Source organism: Lactuca serriola, chromosome 9 (genome assembly GCF_051521515.1).
Source record: "Lactuca serriola cultivar US96UC23 chromosome 9, Lser_US96UC23_V15, whole genome shotgun sequence".
NCBI lineage: Eukaryota > Viridiplantae > Streptophyta > Magnoliopsida > Asterales > Asteraceae > Lactuca > Lactuca serriola.
In genome coordinates, this window is record NC_136416.1 from 8,952,941 (window position 1) to 8,971,327 (window position 18,387).

The following is an 18,387-nucleotide window of genomic DNA, read 5'->3' on the forward strand; positions in this document are numbered from 1 at the left end:
GTTTTTCATTTTTTTATTTTGACACTAAGTTTTATTTTTATTTTAAAATTTGACACTCTTTTTTTTGTTTCAAATTGAACATTATTTTTTTTCCAGTTTTGTTTAATGTTGATAATTTTCTATTTGAAACCATATACTTTTTTTTATATATTTAGCACTGTATAAATGTATTTTGTTTCATTTAAAAACCGTATTTTTTTTTTTGTATAAATATATTATAACTGTATTTTTTTTATTAAATATGCTACTTTTAAATGAGTTTGGATGTATGAAGTGTGGAGTCAGATAAGCAAATATGATATCGAGAACATAAGGGTCCGATGATCGCTTTAATTACGAAGGGACCGTTCGTTGTATATATATTTATGTTTTTTTTTGTTCATACAAATATATTTCTTCTTAATTTAACATTACTATGTAAAAAAATTCTCTCAAAGAACATCAAACAAATCAAGGTATTCTATGTTTTTAAATTTTGGATTTTACCTAAAATTTAAATTAAGTTTTCTTGGATTATCTCAAATATGGTTTTGTGTTACTCCGTCAACGTACCACATCAGCGCTACATAACCAAATAGTACATGAAAAGTATTTTTAATATAATTAATACATATTTATACATTAACATTATGGTTTGAATGTAAAAAAAAAAACTTTGTAAATTATGATTTTTAAATTAAAAAATATATTTATACGTTTTAAAATGTAATATATATATATATATATATATATATATATATATATATATATATATATATATATATATATATATATATACATTCAATCAGAACAAAAAGATAATGTCAGATTTTGAAAAAAAAAAATTAAAGTGTCATGACATCAAAACTAAATAAAATTAGAAAAAATGATGATCAATTTGGAAAGAAAAAATTTAGTGGAAAATTTGAAAAAAAAATGAAAACTTAGTATAAAAATTGAAACAAAAATGAAAATTTAGTATTTTTTGTATAATTTTCTCCTATTTTGATACGTCAGTATATCATGTCATCATGTCACGTCTTTGTCTCGTCATCAGACAACAAAGTTAACTGGTTAAAAGTTTTTAGAAATTATAAAAAATTAGAAAACACAATGTTCAATTTGAAACAAAAATAATATAATGTCAAAATCAAATATTCGATAACTTAATAACTTTTTTTTGGGAATTTACCCTAAATCTTAATATAACTCATTTTAAACGCTCTATATAGTTAATTTATTACATTTTAAACAATGTTTGTTTTATTTTTCAAATATGAAATCATCACTACGTTTTTATCATTAAAAATAAAAAGTGATTGATGGAAGATAACAGAAGTTAAGATGAGGTTGCCCACTTATTATTAGTTATGATATCCTACTAAGCCCACAAGCAATTGCATAAAAACCATACGACATGATTTCCTAATCTTACTAAACCGGCTAGCACAAAAAAAGTAGTCACACTTTTCATCCTATGTTTATGTTTGAACTATTCATTATCTTTATCTCTTTCACTTAATATTTAATATTTAATAGACTTAGAATTGTATTTATTTTACTTAATATTTAATATTTAATAGACTTAGAATTGTATTTATTTTATTTGAATCTGCAGGAGTAGCACCACAAGCTACTCGGCATGTGTTGATGTGGCTTGGTGTTCATCTCCCCATCAGCTTAGTAGCCGAGTTCGGGATCCAGTTTAGTAGAATTTGTCGGGTCTTTATTCTCTTCATTAGTTTATAACTCGTGAAAATCACGGTTACAAAATTAATTAAACTTTAATAGCAAAAAAACTCAAAATTATTAACCACTTATTTTAAATAAATTATTAATTAAGAGATTTTTTAGTTATATAAAATTATAATCATTGATTTAAATAAATATGTAAAGTTATATCACTTTATAATTTGTATTAATTTTACTTTACTTTTTATTCTAATATTATTAATTTAATGTAATTAGAGTGACAAATTTAAAATTTGAAATAGATCATCAATAGGTTGTTAAGTGACATGCATTAATTAAGAGACATAATATGGTGACAAATGACAAAAGAAAAATAAATATGCATTAATTATGAATGTATAATATGATGACACATGTCAAAAGGAGAATAAAACAATTCTTTTATTAGAATAGGAAGATTATTTCATATTTATTACTTTTTTTTACAGCTTTCTAATCACAAAATTCAAAATTTTACCAACTTATTTCTAAATAAATACCAACAACTCCAACAAATTCATACCATTCTTAAAGCCTTCAACACTCATCTTAGCTCCTTCAATTCTATATTTGCAAATGTATTCTTCAAACTCCTACTCCGATTCCACTTAACATAGCATAGGGAAGTCCTCTTGTAACTTGGAACCTGATATAAGAGGCGGCTTTGACCCGTGTATGGGTTGATGTACTATACGATCCTTTAGTCGGCAACGATGAGGCAACTTTTCGGAAGAAAGTTAACACATGTTTCCTTAACGAAATGCATTAAGATGAGCACCGAAAGAAAGATCATATCTATACTAAATAAAGGAATACCAACAAAGTCACAGTGTAATGCTTTGTTCAATAACTTGAAACACAATTGGCAAGGTGATGAAAATGATGGTGAAAAATTTTCAAACATTTTAAACCAAACTCTTTCAATTTTCTTAACAAAAAAACCGTTTCTAATATTTAGAGTTTTAAAATGTTGTCAAAGAGTCCACACAATAGCGTACAATTAATTAATAATCTTTATTTTTATTATTATCTTTCTTAGTTTTAACTTAATGTTCAAAATAATATAGAGAATAAATTATTTGTTTAAATTAGGTCACTATAGCATAATGAACTTAGGAGTTTTGTTCGATTTGACCAGTTATGTTTTTTTTTCTTCTATAAAATAGGTCATTTAATTTTTTTGTACATGTCAATTAAGTCATTATCGTTAGTTTTTAATCATTCATATGTTAACCCGTTACTCTAAATTACACGAATGACCCCTATGACCAGTGGTGGACCCAAGATCAAAGTAAATGAGTATACCCGACAAGTAAAGGGGTATCCCAACAAAAAAATCGCATAATACACAATAAGAAAAAAAAATACGGAAAAAATTACACTACCGAAACTTTTTTTATGGGTATCCCGGGCTACCCCGGGATATATACTAAATCCGCCAATGCCTATGACATAAATTTCTTTCATAGTTGGTCCCTTACCGGCTACGGTTTAAATTACACGACTAAAAATGCCACATTTTTGAAACTCTTGGGACCAAAGTGACAAAAAAACAACATACATGTGTTCTTCTTTTCTAGAACCAGTCACAAAAAGAGTAAAGTGTTGCATTGTCAGTGATTTTTCTTTATCCTAACCCACCAATTGGTCACAAATCGAGACACATGCACGAAGAAGACTCCACCTCTGGCATTTCTCCTTAGTTTTTGGCTATTCACTAGAACCAAATAGATCGATTTCACCAACAAAATTTGTCGGCGACGTTAACCTCCAACTTTCTCCATCTCCGGTGGCCATGTGGCCATAGAAAACAACAATCTGACAACCGATGCATCGACTATCTATCAAACAGCAAAAGTTTTCACTAAGAAATCATGGTACGAACTCGAAGCAAATGAAATCAACACTTTCATAATGGTACACCTTCACTTTTCCCAATTTTCTACTAATGGATTCGAATTTTCCAATTCGAAACTCGACATTTTTGTCTTCAGGTTTTCTCTGTTTTATGGTTTTAGCATTGGAAACACGACTGCGGTTAGAGAATTTATATTCCCGATTGCATCTAATCATAAGTTCAAAATCGAGTTTAAACCCTCCAGTAGCTCACCTTCTGTGTTTGTAAACGCCATTGAAGCTTTCACGGCACCATCAAATCTATTCAGGTCCTCCTCCACTTTTCCACGTATTTCACCTACTAAAAGAATTGGTGATCTCGAGAAGTTAGCATTAGATTATGCTTTCAACATAATCCATAGAGTTAACATTAGAGTACAAACAATCAACATAGACTGTGACACATTAAGAAGAACCTGGACACCTAATGATCCCTTCATCTTCAATAATGGACCAACGAGAAACATCACTTTTGATGGTCGGATTAATCATGTCGACAACGGAAAAATCTCATTTGATGCTCCTGATGATGTTTACAAAAGAACCAAACAATTAAATAACAGTTTGGTAAACATTATAAGCACAGCCCTTATAAATCCCAACGACATTATAATAAGCACATTTACACTTTGGTCCCCAAAGTTTCAAAAATATGACAATTTTGGTAGTCTAATTTAAACATGGTGAGGGACAAACTAGGAAATAAATTTAAATCATAGGGGTCATTCATGTAATTTAGATAACTAGTTAACGGATGAATGGTTAAAAACTAACGATAATGGTTTGATTAACATGTACAGTAAAAGTTAAAGGACCTATTAGGCTAAAAAAACATAATTGATCAAATCGAACAAAACACATAAGCTCATTTTGTTATAGTGACATTTTCCATCTGAATTAATATAAAAAATAAAAAATCTGGCTTGACAAATTATTTCCATTAAGAATGTGGGGAGTGGTCACATTTAACCCATTGAAAAAGTGTTGTCACCTCTACGTCACATCAGCTTCACCATCAACCCACAAGACATTGAAAATGGTTACCACTAACAATATTTATTTTTTTATTATTTTTTATTTTTTGTAACATTATATTAAATAAAAAACATAATTTATAACATAAATAATTTTTTTAATTTTTTTTTATTTTTGTAACATTATATTAAATAAAAAACATAATTTATAACATAAATAAATTTTTTGAAAACACAAAAAAATAAAACCACAGAAATTTAAAACCTAAATTACTAAAATAAACATAAAACATAACAAATAAAACATTACACTACTTAATTAAAAACATAAAAAACCATAGAGAAATACTACTCGTCGTCACCGTCCTCATCCGCCTCGTCGTCACCGTCCTCATCCGCCTCGTCTACATCATTAACCCCCCTTGGAATTGTCTTTCTCATATGTGCTCGGTCAAATCGTGACGTAGATTATGATGTGTTTCACGGTTTTTTTTTTCCAAAACCCTAGAGAAGTATGTCGGACTGCCAACTTGTATTACTGTAGGTGGATTTAATATATCGTTCCCGGTATATGAACAAATAACCATGCACTCTTCTTTTATTATCATGCTATGTAAAATAACACAAGCAGTCAACACTGCCATTAGCTTCTTCCTATCTCATGTTCGTGTCAGATGTTTGATTATGTGTCACTTTTGTTTTAGGACTCCAAACGTTCGTTCCACATCCTTCCGTGCAGATTCCTATGCTAACTTGAATAATTTTCGTTTTTCATTCGCTAGAAATAAATATGACTTGACAATTGTAGCTTGGATCTATCACATCACCTAGGTAATACCCATCCTTATATTCATTTCCATTCACAACGTATGACATGTCTAGTGCTTTACCATGCAAAATATTGTTAAATAACGGAGACGCTTGAAGCACATTCAGGTCATTGTTGGACCCTGCTATACCAAAAAATGCATGCCAAAACCATAGGTCATGTGAAACAACCGCCTCTAATATAACAGTTGGGACCCCATGATCACCTAGCGTGAATTGACCACGCCACGCATTGGGACAATTTGCACACTCCCAATGTGTACAATCAATACTACCAAACATCCCTGAAAAATCATGTTTAGCTTGATGAACGACATACAACTGTTCGACATCACTTTTAGTCGGATGTCGCAAGTATATGTCACGGTAAAGCTCTATAACACACTCACAAAAAAGATATGTACATTCTCGACCTGTACTCTCAGACATTTTCAAATACTCATCTGATGCGTCTGCGGTTGTTCCATATCCCAATTGTCTAAAAGCGGTCGTACAATTTTGTATTGTAGTAAAACCACGTTTACCTCTAGCATCCCATTGTAATTAGAAAAACTCATAATTACGTTCCAAATCTCTAGCTATACGTAAGAATGAATTTCTACTAATACGAAAACGTTCTTCAAATTTCGATAGATTATATAAACTATCAGGGGCAAAATAATCACATACCAAAAGTTCATTTGCCGCCTCTCGATCCCGGTTGATCCATTTTCTATGCTTCTTCTCGCTGTATGAACTTTCGCATCTCTCACGAACCATGTTTTGTGCCACAGACAATAGTGTGTGCAATACCAACTCGTCATCAGAATCGTCATTCATTTTTTTGTTTAATGTGTGTGTTTGGTTTGAAAGAGTTTGTGTGTTTTGTTTTGAAAAGTATGTATAAAATCATCCCTAATAAATGAAAATAATTTTGTCACATGTCAATCTCTTATTAGTTTGGACACATGCCATTTTTTGGTATTTTTGATTAAATATTTTTTCTATTTGTCATATTTTTTTATCTTTTCTTAATTAACACATCATATTCACACCTCAATTAATAATTATCTTAATTGAAAATAACCAATAAATTACAATATTGATACTCATATACTAGTATTTAATATGTTTCCTTTTAAATTCAAATTTTAAATTTTAAATTTCAAGTCTAAAATTTCAAATTTAAATAAAATTTTGTTTACACTTTTATATTTAACTTTTGTTTTATCAAACCCGTATAACATATGGGTCTCACACCTAGTTGATGAATATATATAGAGAAAGTAAATTAAAAATAAAAAAACATAATTTTTTTTCATTAAATGCTTTCAACAGTCGAAAATTGACCAACCAATCAACTTCTTCGTCTTTTTCCGTCCTTGTCTTCGCGTGAAAAGACCCTCCATGTAAGTAGTTCACGCATGGAGACCTGTCCATTCCAGATAGCCTAAATGACACAAAATCAAAGAGATGTGACAAATATGATGTGAGATTAACGTGACAGTAATAACACAAAATATGTCACCACTTCCTCTTTATAGACCCCCCCCCCCCCCCAAAAAAAAAAAAAAAAAAAAAAAAAACCCTTAAATCCGAATCATGCATATCTTGTTATCAAAATATCAAAAACGAATGATTAGTATTGTTTTACAATTCTGAAGACCACTAAGAAATAACAAAGAACCTATGGTGGTTGCCCTTTTAAAAGCCCTTCCAAATTAAACGCATATTTAGATTGCCTCGATGATATGCTTGTTACGAAAGATAAATCTAACTTGATTCTATTAAATGGAAAAATAATTCGAAGATTATTTTTGATGAAGAAGTTGAGACAGCATTTACATTTTTTAAAAGACGAAATCGAATTAAATCCTTTTCTCGTCTTGTTTCATCATCGTGAAAAAAGTATATAAATCGACGAAATTCAGACAATACAATGTCTTTATGTTTTGTCATGTAACATTAAGCGTAAATGCAACTTTTTTGAAAGTTTTTTTTTCTTTATTTTTAACTCAAATAACTCGATTAGAATTTGGACGTGAATCTTTTTATTTGTATTTTACCATTATTTAGTATTTAGTGGGGTCTTGTTTTCCACTTAAATGAATCTAGACTCTTATTCGATCAGAAACATAAGGATTAGATGGGCCCATTTTTAGGGCTTGTGGAGTATAAGATACTAAAAAATACTAATAAGAAAAAGAAAAGTACTTAAATGGTCCTTGCATTTTATAAGACATCACATTTTTAGTCTTTAACTATTTTTCTTGATAGAAACGTACCTTGCTTTCAACTAATTGCGTAGTTGGTCCCCAAACCATATAAAATTATTGTTATACTCTTTTTAATATCTTTTATTATAAGACCCTTCACCATGTGATTTTAACATAGTATTAAAAAACATGTTTTAAATCTTTAAAACCAATAGTTCAGAGTTTCATAAAGTTTTGTGGAAAATAACCGGTCTCAAACATATTCAAGTTAATATTTTAAAAAGCCGAGATATTATTAGGTATCATAACAATGGTTAAGCAAGTGATATCCAACCTAGTTGGGTTGATGCATCGGGTTTTATATTCATGTGAGGTGTGAGGTTGGTGCCACGTAAGGGGAATTTTTCCTTAAAAATTTCTATGAGAGTTGGGTTTGCCCTGTAAAGGAGCTCGAACCCGGGATGCTCGTTAAAATATTACGAGTAGGCTTCCACTTAATTCGTTTGCCGTTTCCAAAAAATAACAATGATTAAGTTCCCTACATCACGGAGCGTTCTAAATGTCCAACACATCTAGTTTCTCAATACTTTAACTGGAGCACACATCAAAATAAGTCAGTCAATCGATTTTCATAGTAAGTTATCTGATTTCGATTCATTTAGAATAGAGAATGGAGATCTGTCATCCTCTAATAATATATGTTATTCACATATAAATTACATATAAACCCTATATTCACATATGAATATATTATGTAAGTTTCACATGTTAATATATTATATAAAATATGAAAATTATATTTAAATGTAAACATATAAACAAAATATATTATTTAACATCCACATATGAATAAACCTTGACCTGTGAATATACAAAATAAACAAAATATATAATGTACTATTCAAATGAAAATATATATATTTACACAATATATGTTAATAAATGTACAAAGCAAAGATGTAAGGTTATATGTTATTCACATGTAAATAAATTATAAATATACAACAACGTTAGATGAAATATTTCATATAATGGTTGGAGTCCATATGAATTGACTTAAATAAACATGGTTAAATATTCACCATAAATACAAAATAAAAGACAAATCATCATCGCCATCTTGCAACTTCTAATCCTATGTAAATAACATATAATGATGCAAGGTTACGTGTTATTCATATGTGAATAACATGCAAAAATACAAACAGATGTCTATGGAGCATTTCATCAAAAATTTGGTGTACACACAAGTTAACAATTGTGATAAAATCTCCACTCAAAATACAAAAATACAAACAATTAACCTATAACTAGAGGAAAAATAATTGAAAATATCAAATATTATGAAAAACTAGATTTTGCACAATTGATTTACATGAAGACTAAGGTTGTGAACAACCTAATGATTGTATGGTTCTGTTGACGTATTTTTATCATTGATATTGTGTGATGTCGACTAAGGTTTGATTGATGAAATTTGATAAATAAAGAAAGTTAGAAGATGTTAAGATTGATAAATTTAGGCAATTTGTAACCGTTTTTTTTAGATCTTTGAATATGGACTTCTTGACAAGGTCGAACAACAACTCTAGTTATTAGGAATTGATGGTTTTTATTATGAATAAATGGTTCAGATGAAAAACGAATTTTTTTAATAATAAATCAGTGATTTTAGATGAATAATTGAAGACTTTTGATGAAAAATCAATGATGTGGATGAATCTAAAAACTTTAATTAGATTAGGGTCAACGAAAACATAAAAAAAAATGATTATGAAAATATCTTTATCTAATTTAAAAAATGAGGCTTTTATAAATTATTGGTTCATTTTTTTTTTTTGCATTCTGAATTATATATTTGTTCTCATTTATATATATATATATATATATATATATATATATATATATATATATATATATATATATATATATATATATATAGTCTGGTTGTGATGATGACTTTTTTTCGGTGAGGACTCGTAAGGACACCTTAAAAAAATTTTAAAAAAAATTTTAAAAAATATAAATCATAAAATCGAGCATAGTATCATATCTGAGAGAAAAATAATTAGATTTTTTTTTCATCATTAAAATTGAATCACGGATCATAAAAATTGAATCATAGATCATAAAAATGATTCATGCGTCAATTTTAATGATCCAATTTTTTTCTAATTTTTTTCTCTCCAATATAGTATTATGTTCGATTTTATGATTTTTATATTGTTTTCAATTATTTTAAGATGTCCTCACAAATCCTTATTTTAGAAAAAGTTCTCACCCGATCTTTTATATATATATATATATATATATATATATATATATATATATATATATATATATATATATATATATATATATATATATATATATATATATATATAAAATATGGGTTCTTCCGGGTTAATTTGATTTAAAATCTAAGAGCAAATTAAAACTGAGAACGAAACCAACTTTATTCATATTATTTGAATAAATTGTTTTATAAAGTTTGAAATCATCTATTAATAACTTTATTGCTTCGTTGAAGATATTAGTAAATTAAGCATCTTGGGAAAGTAAAAGGAAGAAGAAAACAAAGCAACAATATGTCCCTATCCCTTTTTTTTGGATCTTAGTCGTATTGAGCCATTGGATCTCATTTGGGTTGGTGGTTATCTTATTTTTATTGATGTATAGTATATCACACATATTCGTATGAAGTTTTGGTGAACTAGTTAAACGAACCTTAACTTTATGAGTTACCAATTTGGGCACATGTGAATCTTTCTTAAAATGGAACAATGAAACATTAATTTGGTAAAATGGCCACAATATACCTTGTAGTTGGATGTGGTTGTATGTTGATGTGTTTGAAAAGAATCTTTAAATTTATATCCTAATTATTTGACTTAGCTAAAATATAATAGGCAGTGTATTTAATCGTGTGGTAGTAAACTAGAGTAAGTAATGAATCGATCATACTGAAACGATATTCTAATTAAAATAATGCTAAAAATTAAACTAAAGAATGAAACTTTAAATAAGGGTTTTTATCTGATTTTTCTAGTTCAAAGAGCTTCGAATCCTTTTTTTTCCTATGTTTAACTTCAAGACGACGGATTAATTATGTTGGTTACCAAATTAAAGATTACTAGTTATCTTTGTCCGATTAGCTAGCATATATCAATTTATGAACTATAACTACAATGATCATGCAAATTAAGAACATCAAACTGATTTTAAGATATATTTGGACTATGAATGAATAGATCTAAGAATTATATATATATATGATCAAGACAAATAATCAAGAACATATTATGATGTAATAATGTTCTTTAGCATAGTTTAAGCAACTAACTTTACCACCTATACTATGATTTGTTCAATCACTAGCTCTAGAAATTTAATGATCATAAAAAAACTAGGAAACAAGTTCATGCAATAAAATTGATCTTCTAACTACACAAAACTCAAAGGTAAAGCAACAAAGATTGAAACTTTATCATGTTAGGATAATGATCTATCAAACACAAGCTAAAACCAACATCATTAATCAATCAAAGTAGAAACTAACACATAATATTAGGGTTCATCTCATCTAAACGAGAGTAAAGGCTTATTAGCCCATGATTAAAGCAGAAATACACATAATTAAAAAGTAATCTAGATTAAAAAATTATAAATCTAGGCAAACTGAATGATTAATGATGAACTAGTGTAGATCTCATGCTCCACATGGGTTAGAATGACTTTTGTTTTCTAATTAACCGTGTTTGGATTATTCGTGGTTAACATTGGAATATTGTCTAAGAAGTGATCGTTCATATTAAGAAAGTTGATAGATGGTGAAAAGTACGTTACATGACAAAAGCATAGAAAGGATATTTGAAAGAGAACAATTATGTAACATCCATAAAATTTAAGCCAATTTAAAACATTTTAATCCATTCAAAAACCATTAAGTTAATACAACTTGTTTTCAAAATAGTTTCAAACATCAGAGTATCCCCATGACCAAATCACAAAATCATGAAATATGAGGAGCGGTACGATCACGCCTTTGCCTTGCCACGATCACCTGATGTACCTGAAACAATAAACTGAAACCGTAAGCTCGAAAGCTTAGTGAGTTCCCACAAAATACCCATACATACATAACCATACACATACAACAATAAACATCATACAATGGGTCCGGTCAATCATCAGGTTGGAATACCCCTGGCCCTCAACCGTCGGGTTGGAATACCAACATACCATGAGTCCAATCATCCTACCCGGATGGCATACTCTCGGCCCACAACCATCGGGTTGGAATTCCCATGCTCCTACACCTACAACAACCACTACTATGGGTCCAATCATCCCTCAGGATGGAATACCCTAGGCCCTTAACCGTCGGGTTAGAATGCCAACCTACTACGAGTCAAATCATCCTACCAGGATGGAATACTCCTGGCCCACAACCATTGGGTTGGAATGCCAACATACTATGAGTCCAATAATCCTACTTGGATGGAATACTCCTGGCCCACAACCATTGGGTTGGAATGCCAACATACTAACAAACAGGTGCACTTATCAGATAATCACATAATAGTCCACATAAACTACGTACTAGGGCCCTATCATCCTATCGGGATGGAATACCTTCTACAACTGCTCAAACATGCACACATATCACAGGTAATCTCCTACCAGCATACAGACAGTCCGACCAACTACAGGTCACTAAGCATAGCCACATCCAGTCTACCAGGATGCCGATCTTACCAGCCATAATAGCATATAATCATCCATTCTAGCAGAATACCAAACTAACATATCACAACAACAATTACTCAAATAACAATTCAAAGGGTCGGTCTTGGTGCCGTAGACCCTTGGTATAGTGAGGATAACTCACCTTGCAACTGCCAAAATCCTGCGAATCACTGACCGCTGACTCCCGAAAATCCCAACTATCACATGATAATCACCAAGTTAGAATCCAACATGAATTTCTAGGCCAAATGCCCACACCACTCCTTAAATCCATTTTCCTTTTATTGAGCCAAGTCCCAAAACCAAGTCCTTATGCAAAGCCCAATATTGGCCCAATTTACTCAATTGGGCCTATCCTTCTAATCGGGCATAAATCCAAGGCCCATAATAATTATTGGGCCCAAATTACTCCATCTATACTGTTCAGTCATGGTCCAAGCCCAGCTAGCCCATGAACAACCCAATACTTCACGACCCAAATTCGAAAACCCAACAGAGGGCGTACGCTGGGCGTACTCCTCTAGTACGCGGGACGTACGCACGTCTATACCAAAAATCCTTCCATGTGCTTAATGGCTTAAGCACTTAAGTCCATATGCCAGATCTAGTGACAAAAAGGTCCTAGGACCAATAAAGTTTCAAACTTTATTCTGTTTGACGTCCATAAAGCTCTTAACTCAAGGTCTTAACCCATTAAATCCTTCCTACTTCACACATGGGACAACCAAAGCCATTGGGACCTCATTTTTCTCACTCAAGACCTCTCTTATGGTCTGAAAGGACAACTTATCTTAACCAAAACACATCATGCATCATATTGGGGGGGGGGGGGGGGGGTTTGGGACAAGAATGGTGTCAAAAATTCACAACACTTAGATCTACACAAAATAGATGTCAAGAAAGAAGCTTTATACCTTTAAATAGTTGCAAAAGGTGATGATATCTCAGATCTACAAGCTCCAACCACCAAGGTTCCTTCTCTGCCAACCTCTTCTTTCTTCTTCTAAGATTTTCTTTGCCAAACTAAGCTCCACAAGACCAAACACACCCAACAATGGAGATGGAACGACTACTAGGGTTTTTCTGTGGATAAGGGAGCAAATAAAGGAGGCTAGGGTTGATCCTTTATGTTCTTTATATAGTGGCTGACCCTAATATTAGGGTTTAACGACTCTGAACGTACGCTGAGCATACGCGTCCTTGCACCCACGACCATTTACTCTGTTACTCTGGGCGTAAACCAGCCTACATTGGGCGTACCCACGCGTGTCCCAAATTACATGCATGGCCTTCCTCGACAACTTTTTCCATTAAGGGCCATAAATGTCAATATCTTGAAAGTGTCATAACTCCTTTATTCTAAGTCCATTCCCGACGAACTTTATATCCACGCAAAGGTGGTGAGAAGCCCGACGCTTTATACAACACACTTCGGTCTGAAACCTTCTCGAATGAAACCCATTGCCCATAAAAGACCGAAACTCCCTTACTCTTAATCTCGGGAATCCATAAATAAATACTTTTAGAACGGGGCGTTACAAACTAAGATAGAACACTCCAACCATTGTTTTAGTGCTTTATTTTCCATGCCAAGAATAAGACTTTTCTTATTTAGAAATTCCACCTCAGTAGACACCTCAGAACCTTCTGTCTGTCATAAACCAGAAGTGCACTGACAACGCCTCTATAGTAAGACCTTGTTATAGATCTGAATGATTCTTGACCAGCCTGATTAAGTAGAAAATAGAAATAGAAATAAGAAAATGAGTGAATTCATAGTGTGTATGAGGGTATAAAAAGAAAGGAACATTTACAAACTGTTTCCCATATTTGAAGTTTTACTAGTTTCTTGTCAATTGTGATCATTTTGGTTCCAATTTCAACATACTAGGATGAAAAACGAGATGACGAGTGTGGAATCTAATGAACAATCATGAATCAATCAACATAAAGTTGCTAGTAATCTGTTAAATTTTTTGTATATCATTGATTTGGAAATAGGACGTACAAAGAACTTTTTGAGGAAAAGCTTATTGATACGTCAGCATTGTTGATTTCCTTCTTCAAAAGAAAAAATTAAGAGAAGAAAGGTGCATGCGGGTTTCGAACCCACGACCCTCCAACTACAAATACAACACTCCTACCACTAAGCTGTGAAGACTTTTAGTTTATATCCTAACAGAAATTATTTAATGTCTATTACACAACAACAATTTAATAATATGTATTATTATTATTATTATTATTATTATTATTATTATTATTATTTATGATTAAAAAATACATTTTCAAATGTATAAAAAACGTATTTATATATTTAAAATCGTATTTGTATATTTAGAAATATGTATTATAATTATTATTATTATTATTATTTTATGAATTTATACATACATTTTATATGTATATATACGTATTTATCTGTATTAAAAATGTTTTTATATGTATAAATGAAACTATATATGTTTATATATGTTTTTATATGTATGAATAGATTTTATATGTATGAAAAAAGTTTTTATACATATATTATTATTATTATTATTATTATTATTATTATATATATATTAAAAGAATGTATTTATATATTTAAAATCGTATTTATATGTATATATACGTATTTATATGTATTAAAAATGTTTTTTTTATGATAAATAAAATTTTATATGTTTATATATGTTTTGAAAAAAGTTTTTATATGTATATTATTATTATTATGTGTATTAAAAAAATTTATATATATATATATATATATATATATAATCATATTTATTTGTATATACGTATTTATATGTATTAAAAGAAATTAAGGAATGAAGATTATGATTGTTTGGACATTTTTTTAATATACATAAATACGTATATATACAAATAAATATGATTTTAAATATATATATATATATATATATATATATAAATTAACTAATATATATATATATATATATATATATATATATATATATATATATATATATATATGATGGGTTTTGGTTATAAGACATCCTATGTGCTCATACAAACCCTAATGCTTGGATCTAGGTTTCTCTATTGTACATGCTTTGAATCCAAGACTATAAACCCTAATTCTAGCATATAAGTAATCATATTAGATATTATAATAGGTTTATAATGTTACCTTGATTGTTATGTAGCAATAACAATCCCAATTCCTCCTTGAATTGACTTTGGAAGGCTTAGAGTCACAAGTGTCACTCCTCTAATGGTTCACAAACACCATAAGCAAGAGGATGAAGAGGAGAGAGGATGGAGGCTGCCAAAACCGTGTGAAAAACCCTAGAAGGTTGCTTGTCCACGTTTTTGGTCCTTAAGGGATCTATATATAGTGAGGCAATTAGGGTTATCTAACAAGGAAACCCTAATTTGGATGCTTAAGCCCCAAGCAACCCATAGACTCCTTTAATCAAGCCCTTGGACGATTTCCTTATGGACTTCCCATAAGAATTCGTCCACCTCTTGATTCAAGGCAATCCATGGCCCAAATTGCAATTATCTTATAATTACAATTCCAGTCCCTTAAGTTTAATTAATCTCTTTTAGTCACAAAACTAAATACTAATTAATTCTTGACTAATATTAATTAAACAATATGATTTCTCCTTTAATATATTATTCCCATAATATATATATTAATAAATCATATTTAATCCTTTCTCTCCATAATTCATCCTATCAAGTTGCTTTGGTGAAGGCAACCCAAAAGGACCATGCACCATCGGGTCAAGTATATACCAAAATAGTTATGGACTTAGACACTAATCCAACAGTCTCCCACTTGGATAAGTCTAATAACTACTATGCGTATGACTTCAGATCCTGATCTGCAATTGTAGCTTTCCAAAACCACTGTCAACTCTGATCCTATCAGATACGTGTGTCCTTAGATAAGGGATCATATATTCCTCCATTCTAGATATTATATGAGATATGATTTCAAATCATTCTCTTTGTACTATATCTCGATTCCCGATTTATGAAGACTGACTAATTGAACAAATCAAATTAGCCCTAGCTCGGCCGAGCATTTACGTTTGTCATCACTAAACCATCGAGGGCCCCAAAGATATCGCATTTATCCTACTTTGAATAAAAGGAATGGATAAACTTTGATACAATGCTCGCTTGCACTCACGCACCGAATCATACACAACAATATGTTTTATAACACCAAGTTACTAGTGCGTTTACATATTATCAATATGCAACCGATTTGCAAGATACAACTCACACATCTCAGTTTCAAGAATATAAGATGTTATCGTCTCACCAATCACTCGTGATACAATTCATGGAGTGATCCAAGTGAGCGTGGGTTTAATCCAATGCTCAAATCATATTCGTAAGCACTCATGAACGTTGCAGCAAACATTTGCTTATGTCTAATACTTTTCTAGACATTTCACACACCAATTCACGACAGTCTTCATTCATATCTACTTCCAACATATGAACGACTGTGGCCCGTTTGAATAATTCGATTATTCTTAATAAACTCAATTATTCTGGAAGTCAAAACATGCAAATGTGAAACACAAGAATAATACTAATCCCATATGGCCTCAAACCTTTGAGTATAAATAAAACGCCTTTTATTTATCACCATATTGATTACTCATTATTTGTCGTTTCGGTTAATCAACTTCTTACTTGAATTACAACACTTGTCCCATGCTCCTAGCATGCACACAATATTTACCTATGGTTCTTACTTTGTGAAATAGATCACATTGAACACATTTCCAATCATTCTCATTTCACAACTCCAAATCCTTTTCATAAGTGAAAAAATATCAAATTCTTACTACTTATAGAATATGCTAGATTCTAACATTCTATGCAACTTATCCTTTTGTAATGTCATTGCACCAAAGTCACAAAGACTATTGCCAATGATATTACAAAGTCTTTTATCGGAGATCGTTACAAGATAATTCCTTAGATATGATGTCTCTCACTCAAAGTACATTTCTTTGAACATCCTTTTGCATAGAAGTTTCTAATCTAGACATAGATTTTCAATATTCTATTTCCAATATGGACACACTTCCATATTTTCCATATGATAACTCATTCTTAATAGAATCTTTTCTATTCATAATAATGTCGATATGATCCATCCAATACCATGCTTCCAACTACTCACAAGCGACCAATCCTCGTCAAACTTTGGATTGTCCTTTGATAGTTGTTTAATTATTTTAGTCAAAACCAATTCTAGTCCCTTTTCCCTCTAAATGCACTTGACATTTGGAAAATTTTAGAATGGTTAAACATTAAAGCATTTGCAATCGATCCTATACCCGAAGCGTATGGGACACGACGCATAATGTTTTATTTGCTATATTCTCAAAATTCGAATTGTGAAGAGGAATGCCGTAATCATAATCGAAATTTTAAGAACACACTATGTACCCTTGACTAAATTTATTAACAATTTTCAACCTAATCCTTTAGATTTGAAATGAAGCATAATATTCTCTCCCTTAATTATAGCAAAACAACTATTCCATCCTTACAACTTTGCAAATAATGACTCTTGTTTTCTATAATTAATATTGCCAACTTGCAATACTTTCCTTAATAATCATACAATCATAAAATTTATGCTCCCACTATCATGATGATTATTATAAAACATAACACTTATGCTCCCACTAGCTTCGACATGTATTCATAAACATCTTAAATTTCAAAAAAACAATGCTTATTGAATTTCTTAAGTTCATGTTTCTAATACTTAGTGCTTTGATAATCTTTTATCAAGGCTTCTTGAACTTATACACCTTTGCCTTCGATAGTTCATATGTGTGTCTAAACACTTAAGACTAATTGCCAAACCTCACAATTCAAATTATGGAAAGGGATACCGTAACCATGATTGAATTCGAGAATGCAATTTTACTATCTTCTTAAAATCTTTCTTAGTGAAAGCATTTCCTCACAATCATTTTCATGAAGGAGGAAATCTTATGACACTTAGATTTAAAACAGTGTATGTGTTCCTATCCATGTGAATT

The 18,387-nt window shown here is 30.6% G+C and overlaps 1 long non-coding RNA gene across 1 annotated transcript; it reads right to left on the reverse strand.

Annotated features, from left to right (window-relative positions):
• Window positions 1-3,086: 3,086 nt before the first annotated feature.
• Window positions 3,087-4,254, reverse strand: LOC145073805 (uncharacterized). Its single transcript, XR_013691548.1, has 2 exons — window positions 3,821-4,254; window positions 3,087-3,711 (listed from the first exon to the last, which is right to left on the reverse strand). It is a non-coding gene; the product is annotated as an uncharacterized LOC145073805 (long non-coding RNA).
• Window positions 4,255-18,387: the final 14,133 nt, after the last annotated feature.